The sequence below is a fragment of the Pelecanus crispus genome, chromosome 11 (genome assembly GCF_030463565.1).
Source record: "Pelecanus crispus isolate bPelCri1 chromosome 11, bPelCri1.pri, whole genome shotgun sequence".
NCBI lineage: Eukaryota > Metazoa > Chordata > Aves > Pelecaniformes > Pelecanidae > Pelecanus > Pelecanus crispus.
Window position 1 is genome coordinate 14408337 of NC_134653.1, and position 12475 is coordinate 14420811.

Sequence of the window (12475 nt, forward strand, 5' to 3'; positions counted from 1 at the left end):
TGCTGCAGTGTGGGCTCCTCTCTCTCCACAGGTCCACAGGTCCTGCCAGGAGCCTGCTCCAGCGTGGGCTTCCCCTGGGTCACAGCCTCCTTCGGGCACATCCACCTGCTCCAGCGTGGGGTCCTCCGTGGGCTGCAGGTGGAGATCTGCTCCACCATGGACCTCCATGGGCTGCAGGGGCACAGCCTGCCTCACCGTGGGCTGCACCACGGGCTGCAGGGGAATCTCTGCTCTGGCACCTGGAACACCTTCTCCCTCTCCTTCTTCACTGACCTTGGTGTCTGCAGAGTCGTTCCCCTGGCATATTCTCACTCCTCACTCCAGCTGCAGCTGCTGTTGCGCAGTTCCCCCCACCCACTCCCCCTTCTTAAATATGTTATCCCAGAGGTGCTGCCACCATCGCTGATGGGCTCGGGCTCGGCCTCGGCGAGCGGCGGGTTCATCTTGGAGGCAGCTGGCATTGGCTCTATCAGACACAGGGGAAGCTTCCAGCAGCTTCTCACAGAAGCCACCACTGTAGCCCCCGCCGCTACCAAAACCTTGCCACGCACACCCAATACACCCAACATGATAGCATCAACAAATTAATAACCTTAACTTAGGGTTATCCCACTTGTACCAGATCAACACCCGAAAGATGACTTGTTCCAGTCTGTGATAGGCATTTTAAGTTGGTGCAATTTGGAAAACCCAGAATTAAAAACCTTAGCTCCCCTTCTCATCAGCGAAAAGCTGAGCTGCAGTTCAGAGTGCCTCGCTCGCCACTGGAAGTCAGGTGATACCAGTTCTTGCCTGCGGAGATTCGGAGCAGCGCAGTTTGACATCACCATTCACCAGCATTGCACTGCGTCAGGGCAGTGCTGCCGAGCATTAAAACGACACGACGCGCCCCAATCCGTCAGAGGTCCAGAAAGGGAGATGCATCGGGAGGCAGGCCAGCACCCATGCACACGAAAAGCACCAGCACTGGGGTGCAGCAGTGCCGCAGGGATTCCCAGGCAGCACCAGCCAGCCCCTCTGTGCTTCCATCCATAACCACCTTTCACTGCCAGAGTTTTATTTCAGAAACATACTAAAACCATGTTTTGCTTGGAAACAACAGTTGTCAAGTAAACCAAATATTTATCAAGGAAAATAGAAGGTATACTATGATACTGCTTGGCAGTGTTTTGAATACAGCCATTTGGCCAAAATTTCCAGCAGTTATTAGAGATGTTTCCCTCAGTTTGTGTCAGCCCAAGTTGAGATGTCTCAAGCAAGCCTGATTTTGAGAAACTTTATCTGAAAACAAAAATCACAGCCCTTTGAAAGCACCTCTAACTGAGCACTTAAATTCACTGCTCATTTTGGGAAAACTTGGTCTGCAAAGATGACTGTTCTCCTCAGGCTTTAATTCCAAGTGTTTTATCTGAGATGCGTCAGTGCCTCTCCGCAAAGCTATTAATAGGTTTCGTTACAGCAACACCACTTGATTTTTGTGTCATTCTGTTTAGCGTTCATGTAAATCGGGGACCGCATGACAACTGCTCTGCTGGAAAAAAAAAGCTACTGCATATAAAAGATCAAAAGCTACACAATTCATAGCCAATACAGCTGCAGATTTAGTAGACACGCTACGAAGTCTAAAAGGGGAAAAGATACCAAACTAACCCTTTTGTGTACCCTGCTCCTTCCCCGATGGAGATCGCAGCAAACCAACGGCAAACATTTCTCCTTCTCCTCTTCTCTCCCTCCCCCCAGGCTCTGGGTGCTACTTAATATGATAAAGGAGAAAGCACCAAGAGAGGCAGAATATATAGGACATTTTGGTAGTCAGCAGTAACAGGAAAGCTATGGATACTTGGAATCGTTTGACACAGCTGCAAATTTAAGACAGGTGAACTACAACCAGAACGCGTGGTCCTGCTCCCCAGCCCTGCCTGGTGCTCTGCCACCAGAGACCCTGTGCCACCGCATCCCCTCCGTCCATCTCCCAGGGTCCTCCCATGCCAAGCAGCAGCTTGTGCAGGCACACTGCCTCCCTTAGGCTTCTTAACTGAGTTCTCATAAAAATGCACTTGTTTGGACAGCGATTAAAGATTTCCTCTTCTGTTAACAAGCAAGCCACACCTGCAAACATGCAAGATGCCCGACTACCAGGCTCTAAAACTGAGACCAATATTCAAAGATTTCCTGGCCATCACCTGTGAGGCGTGGATAACATTTCTCTCTTCCACCTCCCTAAAGTACAATCTGTGAAATATTTTAACAGATGAGGATTCTAAATTAAACACAAATTTAATTATTTCTTTAAGTAAGTTCTGTTGTGGATATGGCAAAGGGCACAGTCTCCCCTATGAAAACACACATATTTACAGACCTGTACAACAGGGAATTCATTTGGAGAATGTTTTACACCACAAGTCAAGAGGAGATTGCTTCCATCAGCCAGGCTGTGTAACAAACAAAGACCAAAACCCATCAGCCTGCTTCACAGATCAACATCATCTTTTTGCTACTGTTTATGCCATAGCTTCTTTTGCATAGATATGTTGAAATAGATACTTGCTAAGGGCACATACGAGCAATCAAAACCAAACAGTACTTAGCTGTGCAGTGCTGCACTAATTCACGCTGGCACAGCTTGTGTCTATCACCAGACAGGTTTTCATATACAGCAAAGATTGGTCAAGTGAAACTAAAACATACAGGTCTTCCCAGAAGAAGAGTTGCTTTAAAGATAATTTTTATCACATTAGTAATGTTGGTCAATTTGTGAGACCTTTTTTTTTTAAACACCACCTTCAGAAGCAGCTTATCCAAACCACAATCATTTTCAATAAGTCAGCGAACCAGAGCTATCTAAAAAATGAGCAACACAAGTGACAGGTTTCCCTTCATTTGCTTGATCTCTCCTAAAGCATGCTACACGTCATCAGGCTCTACAGGCAAGTCATTTCTAGGCTGATTCACTGATACAAATTTAGCTTTATATACTTGTTTTCAGGAGCCCACAGAGTATCTCATTTTATTAACACCAGTATAATGGCAGCTATACTGATTTATTGGTCCTTATACTTGCCAAAGAGTCGTTCCACCTCCCAGCTCAGGCAACCGCTTCAATTTGAAGGAACGGCTTGCCATAAATAAAATGAAAATGCCCTGTGTTACCAGATCAAAGGATTTTGAAAAGTGGTTTTTTCCTTCCCCTTAGGTAGAGAATGAAGAATACAGGCTAGAACAAAACCCTCAAAAAACCAAAACCTCAACATACTAATAAAACCTTTGATAGCAAGAGCTAAAACCAAAGTGGAGTTAATCCTCAAACTTTTTTATTTTTTAATGAAGCTCTTCTCCCTTTGAGAGTATACCATAAATGATTGGCACAAACTCACACAATTTCTAGAAAGGTCAGATTTATTCCAAATAGCCCATTTCACTCACCACTCATCAGATATGCATACTTGTTCACAAGGTTGGTTAAAAACAAACAAAACAATCCAAATTTTAAGAACACAAAACCATGGTCCCCCTGCTTACTCTCTTTCAGCTGTTTGTTTTCTTCCCCTACTCTTATTCAACTAAGTTGGGATTCTGATCAGAAATTTTAATGATAGTCTAAATGGCCGGCTCCTGCAAAGAGCTCAGTCTCTGTGTGACTTGTACTGACACATACAGGTTGTGCAAGTCACTTGCACTCACACGTAACGAGTTCTCCTCATCTAAGAGCATCTTAAGAGCAAGAAAACAAACTGCCTTATGGCCACATGGCTGAAGACTTTTGAAGCCTAATGCTACATTTGCACACAGGGACCTGTGCAAATGCTCGTAAAAATGATACGAAAGGAAGCACAGCAGTTTTTACTAGCTAAGGACACCCACTCAGCTCAACGCTGCAGAGTTTAACGAACAGAGAGGTATTGCCACAGCACTGCACCCCTTCAGATGGCCCGTTTCATTACAGTCTCACAGACTGCCCTTATTGTACAGGCAAAACTTGGAGCTCAGACCACTCTCAAAAGGCACAGACATCAGAGCCCTGGTGACAGATGGTCTGGCCACCCTCTGCATGAAGACTCACCAACTTTTTGGTATCCCTCGCTCTGGATACTCTGCAACACTTTGTCCTCTGGGCCCCAAATAACTGCAGAGCATGGGTTCTGCATCTTGCTTCCAGGTGCCTGAGGCCCTGCACGCAGAGCACAGCTCCAGGAGGCGGCTGCTCTCCTACAAAGGTTATTCCAAGCAGTTGGACACTGTGTGACAGACAGCCTCATCAATACCTGCTTTGTTTTGCCTTGAGGAGGATTTCAGCCCAGAGTGCATGCTCTGTCTCTCTTGTTTTCCCCCACCCCAAGCATCAGTATGACATTCTCCTAATGATGCAAGTAAATCAGATCACTCACTGTAGTGTTTCATCCCCTAGTAACTGCAGCGTGCTCTGCTCAGCTGGCATTTCTGTCTTGAAGGTACTCAATGTACTTTACAACTTAGCCCAAATTACTCCTGTTCGACTTTTTAATATCAACTTACCCTGCAACAGAAACCCTGAAGTCACCCTGTGACTCTGGCTACTCCAATTTGATACTGATGAGTTTAGACGTTTGCACATGAGGTCTTGGTTTTGAACACTGCGCTTTGCCTCTCCAAAAGACAGCAGAGATGGAACAGGTAAGAACTGAGATTCTTATTATGTCTGAGCAAGGTATTTTCAAGAATTAAGAATCCCTGGTGGCTTGTCCTTCAGTGAACTAACAGCATTATCTTTGTAATAAAAGATCTAGAATACAGAAAATGCCACAAAGGCCCAGTGAGACCCCTATTTCCCCAAATGGCGGAGCTGAAACTCTCCAACAAATCTCCACAGTGTTTATGTTTGTTATGACTCTGTCACTGATGGACTGACAGCATATACACATGATAAGCTGTCAGCATTGATACTGATGTATCTGTACTGCTCTAACCCCTCCATGCAGACAGCCTGATGGCTGTGTGGCTTTTTTATTTTAAAATTTCTTCAAAAGAGAAGGTGGAAGCTCAACAAAAATGTATTATTGGCCTAAACATCCTCACAGATTTTTTTAAAAAAAACAATACAATTTTATGTTAATATTCTTAAATTCATATTACACTATGACCTGTATGTAAATCAGTACCTAGATGTTTAATTAAAGTTATGCTCTTGAGCCAATGGACCAAGTCAATCCACTGGCTTTCTGTTGAGGTCTATGATCAAACTGCAATAGAAAAAGGGTTTCTTGTGTTATATTAGCTTAACTTAAGAACAGGACCAAATAACACGACCTCAGCTCTCATCTTAAAAGTTTATAGAGGTAATGGGCTACAGCAGAGTGTCCGTCTCTGAAGAAGCACTAGGAAAGCTCTTAAATTACATTTAGCTAATATGAGTGGGAATAGCATCCTCTTCTCCCCGGTAAAAAAAGCTCTCTCTTCACATCATGGCAAAAGTAAAAAACCAAATGTATGTCCTATTAATGAACCTAATTATCAGAGAGCACATCAGCTGAATGATTTGCAGAGAATTTGCTACCCATCCCATTTAAAGAGGGCAGGTACAATAAGATAAAGTCTACTTTTTTTTGCTTCTTGCAGACTTCTCAAAGCTCTATGCAACACACATCGTCTTTCTAAACACTTGAGTAACATCAGCAAATTATCACATCCTTCCTTTTAATCTAGCAGGATGTCATCATTTGCTAGCAGACAGAAAAGCTCATTTTCCAACTTCTCTTTTCTATGCTACCCTCATCACTCACCAGGTGTCTCACTCAGCAATTTTTACACAGTACCACATTGCTATAGCAACATAATTAATATAAGTACACTCTTCTAACCTTTTGTGATGTTGGTAGCCACAAAGAGCACTGCTGTTAGCAGATCTCTGTGCTAAGTAGTGATGTCTGCTAACAAGAGCTAGGTTCAACACAGGCCTAGAAAGGAAGTGCTTAAACCTCTGATATGTTTGACTGCAAATAACACTCATATAATCACAGTTCCTGAGTGTACAACAACCGGATTACCTGGGAGAAACTCCAGTGGAGGCACTGAACTTAACATCAGTGTAATTAAGAGGAGGAACTACCCCAAGGAAAAAAAAAAAGATAGGTGAAAATAAATGCTGGCATACCAGATCTCTCAAATGCAAGTGTTTTGCTGTGAAAGAACGTAAAGTGAAAGCTCCCCAGTCCCTAAGGAGACACATTACGTGTGCCATAGCACTGCTGCCCTGTGCAAGTGCAGAAAGACAAGCTCCCATGCATGCCTCCAGCTTCCACTCCAGGGTGTCTATGAAACCGCCTTCCAGACGTAATTTTTAGAGCGTGGAGGCCCCGACAGCCAAAAGTAGGAGGACTGCGATTTCCCCCAAGTCCTCTTTTAGGTATTGCAAGTAGAATCTGTTACTAACAGATCTTGAAATGGAATGGCAAAAGGCCAGGCTAGCTAGAGATGTTTGGAAAACCAACATCACTATTGCATAATATTGTGAAAACTGAGATTGCTATTTACAGAGTGCTTACGCTGTAAGATCAGAAGCTGTTCCACATGAGACTGTCTGTATTTCAATACTCCCACATACACACTGGAGGTTTTATCGGAACAGGATTCTCCAAAGATGAAGAAAAAAATCTGGCAACAAACAGGTCGTACAGAAGTGGAAGCTCTCATAAGAAAGAGTAAGAACAGTTCCCCCTCCCCATCACAGCATAATCCTAAATCAACTTTTCAGCAGAGTTACAGGAGCATGCAACTGCTAGTTTTCTTGCAGATCTTGTGATCCGAATCAGTCATAACATCCTCATTTGCAGCACAACAGCCCAGAGTAACAGCTATGAGAGCTCTCCAGGACACTTCTACAGATGAACAGCCATAGGGCATGCCCAGGTGGGAAAACACAAGACAGCATTGTCACAGCCACCCTTTGTGGCACAGAAAGAACAAGAAAATTAGATAAGAACATCAAAGGCCTTACATTCACTCAAAGAACTGAGAACTGAAGTCCAAACTTAGCCTTCTAACAACAGGTTTTTATATGAACATTTTCATACATCTCAGCTTTTTGTGGGAACATTTGATCAGACAGAAAAGTAAGGGTCCCTCAGTCCAGTGGGAGAGGTTGCACTCCAGAGTCATCAACGGCCAGTTCCCAGAGCATCATCTGAAGCTGACCTCAAGCCCATGTTCTGCACAATCGAGTGAAAGAAATCGGTCCTTGCTTCTCCCACACATCCCTCATACATATCCAGGTTGTTCCCTCTGATTTCCTAGGGAAGCTCCTAATGTACAAACTGAATAAAATAAGTAAAAAGTCTTAGCAAGGATTAATACTGGAGACAAAAATACTGGAGACTGAAAGTAAATCTTTCCCATAGCTTTCCAACCTCTTTCCAGTAACTGTGATGGGGACAAATCAATAATTAATATGAACATCTCTCAGCCTTTACTGCAGCACACTTGTGAGATAAAACATTGTTATCCTCTGTAGAGAAATAGGAAACAGACTGAGACAGGTGAGGTACAGCCTCAACCAAAGTTAGTGCATTTAGGGCACTGCAATTAAAGTGCTGATAATCTGAAGGAATAAAACTGGACCTACAAAGGAGAGACTGAAACAGTATGTAGACCAGCTGAGAAAAAAGTATGTGATCTTGGGGGAGGTAATAGGTTTCAAATATGTAAAAGACTGCTACAAAGGAAAAATAAACATTCCAGTTTCCAGGTCCTTTGAAGGCAGGACAAATAGTAAGGATTTGATTTTTTTCCTGTTTTGAAACTTAGGTTAAATATTAGAAAAAAGTTTTAAAGGTAAAGTCAGTTCAGCAATGCAGCAGTTTGGGGAGGCTGCAGAAGCCACACTTCTGGGGGCCTTTAAGAACAGGTCAGCATCCTAGAAGGGCATGGGCATGCACTAATGCAAACTGATGTTACCTTAAGGCAGAAGACAGACCTTTGGGCATGCTTTCCAGTTCAAGATTCAAAGACAAATCCAGCCCTTGGGTTAATCAGTAGCAAACTCAACCTAGATGTCTGAAGTCCCAGCCTGTCCTCATGATTACGGTACTACCCTACCAGCTAACAACGCACTGCATTTTCATCTGCCTCCAAAGCATGGAAATGGAACAGCTTTCCTACTACAGTGGCACAGCTGATAAAACCAGAGCTAGCACAAAGCAGAATAAGCATTTAGATTCAGACTATCCGTTGTGATCACCTTGCAGCACACTGGGCTGACAGTAGCAATAGAAATCAATTCAGGTAAGACATTACGTGGAGATACGTCGTCATTTCTCCATCAGCCTCCGCTCACAGATTTGCCTGGCTGTTACTTTACTGACAGCACTACACAGGAGTCTTTGTAAAAAAAGCTTAGACTACCTGCTCAGTCTATTGTCATTCTTCTGTCATTCTTCAAATTCTAGTGAACTTTATCTTAGAGGCCAAACTATCAAGTAGATCAAATATATAAGAAAAATAAAAACATACCTGATTAAGGTTTATTTTTAAGGAAAGCATAAGGACTCAAAATACTTACAGGCTTCACATTTTTGGGAAAGATTTAAGTCACATATTACTTTGATATGTTTTGCTTAGCTTTTGCATTTTGATCAGCTTAAATGATTTTCATTTTCCCTGTCTAGTTAGCTTGCCACAGGCTAGCACTGTGTTAGTAATGAGAACACTACAAACAATGGTTAAGTAAAAAAAGATCCTCCAGCTTGATGCTTACCTCTTGTCCCATGTTCCTTAAAAGACTGAGGTCTTGAAATCCATCTTAATTAGAATTAAACACTATTCCCCAGGTACAACTAGACAAAAGGTTCCTAGAAATATTTTGATTAATATAAAGCTTAGTTATCTTTGCTCCCACATGTTTTACAACAGTGAACATGCATGTAAGTCTTTGCTGCAGTGAATGCAAACTTGCCAACATCCTTCCTTTTCACGTGCCCCTTTTTTGTCAGTAACCAGTATATTTCATGCCCAGGTTCAGCACAATGCTGACTCCCACATTTGCTTTAAAAATCAGAAATAATCAAGGATGAAAAAAATCTCCTTCTGTAAATAAATTTATCATAGATTCAAGCTGAACAGGATTATTGCACTTAATGAACACACAAAACTGAAACATGACAGCCCACAGATGTAGAGACTTGTACCAAGAGCCAATCTATTCTTTCCTCCTCTCCACCTCCATACCCCCTTTGCAAACCCTGTCATTTCAGTATCCACAGAAAAAAATTAGCAGACCAAATGGCACTGCAGGATTTTTGTGGGAGTAATGTACAAGTCTCTTTTTTAGTCTGTAAAGCTCTGAACTTGAGTGCTCAAAAATACCTTGGAGGAGAGCACTCTGGAGCAGAGAGCTCCTGGACATCACCCTCAGCATTTCCCTAAAAGCCAGCAGAGACACGTGGCACTGCAACCTTAGCTGGGGCTCACCAGAAAAATGGCCTAGAGCCCTGATTTTTGCTCTAAGTGTCAGAGCCTCCTGACTGTTCTGTCAGCCAGGAATGTTGCAGCTAAAAAACTGCCAGGGTACAGTTCCTTCTGGTGAGGGGCTCTCCTCTTGCTCCATCTTTTCTAATCTCTGGACACACACACAAAGCATTCAGTCCCAAAGGCCACAGGTCTCTTATACAACCTGCAGCCAAGGCCCTCTATTCTTTGCTTCAATATTTTAGCAGGCTTTCCCACTTACAAGTTTCCTGAAAGCAAAGATGGATTAATGGAGCCTGGAGTTGCTTTCCTTTCTTATTGAAGATCTACACCCCCTCCATTGCAATGGTGAGAAAGGAAAAGTGAGTTAGCACATCTGCCCTCCAGTGACCTCAAGTACCTTGCACAACTGCAATATATTTCTCTCTGTGGTTGGGCAGCAGCATAGAAGCTGCAAGTCCCCTGGGAGGGACAGGGAGCATTAAGTGATACTGAGAGGACAGATTAGCTCAAAGGACTGACAGCTAACGAAGGCCTGCTTGCTGCAAGCACTTTCCATTGTCCACTATTGACCAAACGATCACCGCTCTCGCACAGCGCAGATAATCAGTGCGTCACTCCCATAAATAGAAGCGCATCCTGTACTGAAACACTGACCTAATACTTTTCCAATAGTTACAAGACCAGACTTTGTGTTCTTTAGCCAAAGGTCAGTGGGTCCCCAAAGTGTATTATTTAAAAGTAAATCAATCATGTTGAAGTTTCTGAGCAAATGGAAGGGTTCTGTGTTTGCCTGGCAGTGGCAGAAGGAGCACAGCGGCACTGCAGAAGAAGGGCTGGAGGAGAGAAGAAACATTAATATTTACTCGGTCACAGAAACAGCCATTCAGCCATACTGTATTCAGTATAAGAGCACATGAAATGGATGCTAGATCTTACATTCTACACCTCTTTGTCCAACAAAGCCAACAGAAATTTAGTTTTTATATCTATTTCACAGAGACTGCAGGCTTAATATACACATACACATGCTAAATTACAAGCCGGGGCAAAGCAAGAACTCGTCGTTATGCACTCAGGAGAAAGTAGCTTGATGCTGTGCGGTAGGTTTTTATTTCACACTAGAGCTAACTATAGGCAGAAACACACATCCCCAGTGAGGGCCACCTCTTGATGTCAGTCACACAAAACCTCCCCACAAGGGAAGACAGGCAGGGTCACGCTACATAGCACAAAGACAAAAAAGGCTGATTTTGATGGATGGTTGTTTCATCTCTGCACCACATAACATCAGAAAGTAGCTCTGTAAGAGCAGAGTTCAAAGGGCTGAAGAGCTTTGTTTCAGTTATCACATTCACAGTGCAAATTATTAACAAAATGAGTTCTTGTTTGCGGAATTAAAAAAAAAAAACCAAAAAAAACCCCCAAAAAACAAAAAAACCCCCAACCCTCACAACAAAAAACCCACAGCACCTTTGTGGGCCACTTCTGGACTACAACTGCATCATTATCTAAGATGCAGAACATCGTATTCTTCAAGTTTTGAAAGATTCAACACCACCAGGCAAACCCCAACAATGTTCACATTGGAATTTTCTCCAGCAGCATAAAGTGAACACTTACCAAATACAATCCAAGAAATTATAAAAAAAACCCACTTACCAAAAACAAGCAGCCTGGAGTTTTGTTGCAGGCAACAGGTCAGCTGTCGACTAAGCAACATTGACGCCATTTTATCTTTTCTTTACTCAAAAAGGCTCAATTTTGAGAGATTTCTTTCTGGCTGACGCTCTGAAAAAAAGAAAAGCAAACACTTATTCATGTCCCTATGGATGCAGCCACTATTACTGTGCCATTCATTTCAATTTCCCCTTTCACTAATTCTAAGCCAAAGAAACTGAAAGCATGCTTTGATGGATTACTGCTGAAGTTCAGAGCAGTCTCAGGATTGAGACCCAAGTCTATTGCTAGGTCTTGTTGAGGCGAATGAATTCTAGGCTAAATCTGCATCTCCCAGCTTTAGCAGGACCAGGGGGTAAAGATCATTATCTACTTTCCCTTGCTCCTCTTCTCTACTTCCTCTATTTATGTGGACTACATTGAACTTCTAAAAAATTTTTAAAAATTTCCAGTCAGTCTCTCAAGCCAATCTGTCATTTGCATTTGACCTAAGTTTATGAGAAAAACCTCATCTAATACAAAACAACAGCAGGACAAGAAGAAAATCAGTCCCCTGAAAAAACCAATTTCTACCAATTAATCACATCTCTATGAAGAGAGACTGTGAAAGCCAGGCTTGTTCAGCCTGAAGAAGGCTCAGGCCGCATCCCATCAATGTGTAATAAGTACCTGACAGGAAGGAGTAAAGAAGGAGCCAGGGTCTTCTCAGTGGTGCCCAGTGACTGGGTAAGAGGCAATGGGCACAAACTGAAATACAGTAAGCTCCATCTAAACATAGAAAAACCCTGGACAGGTCACCCAGAGCGGGTTTGGAGCCACCATGCTTGGCGATATTCAAAACCCAACTGGACATGGTCCTGAGCAGCCTCCTTTAGGTGACGCTGCTCGAGCAGAGGGTTGGACCAGAACACCTCCAGGGGTCCCTTCCAACCTCAACCGTTCTGTGACTCTACCTCAGCTAGTTAAATACAGATGACCTTATAAAGTCAAGTGGCATGAATGATAATATGACTCCTTTCTCACTCTGGATCACCTGTGCAGAAAGCCTGGCTGGAAGTCATAAATAGATAAAACGGGTCATTGAATTATTATCCAGGATACAGGTTAAATTCAAACTTTACACTTAGAAGTGTGGTATCCTGTGTTCTATGTAGGACACTAGAGGCTTTTTTTGCCTGTACAGAGACCAAGCTGGCATTTTTCACCTCACTGGATGTCCTTCCACCCTCAGTGGGTGTAGACCATCTAGTAGCAATGGACTGAGGCCAACAGTCCAAGTGAAGTATCACTATTACCTGTAAACCTCCTGGGAAGAACTCTATTTAACAAATATGCTCCAAGAATAGAGCTGATCTTCTAG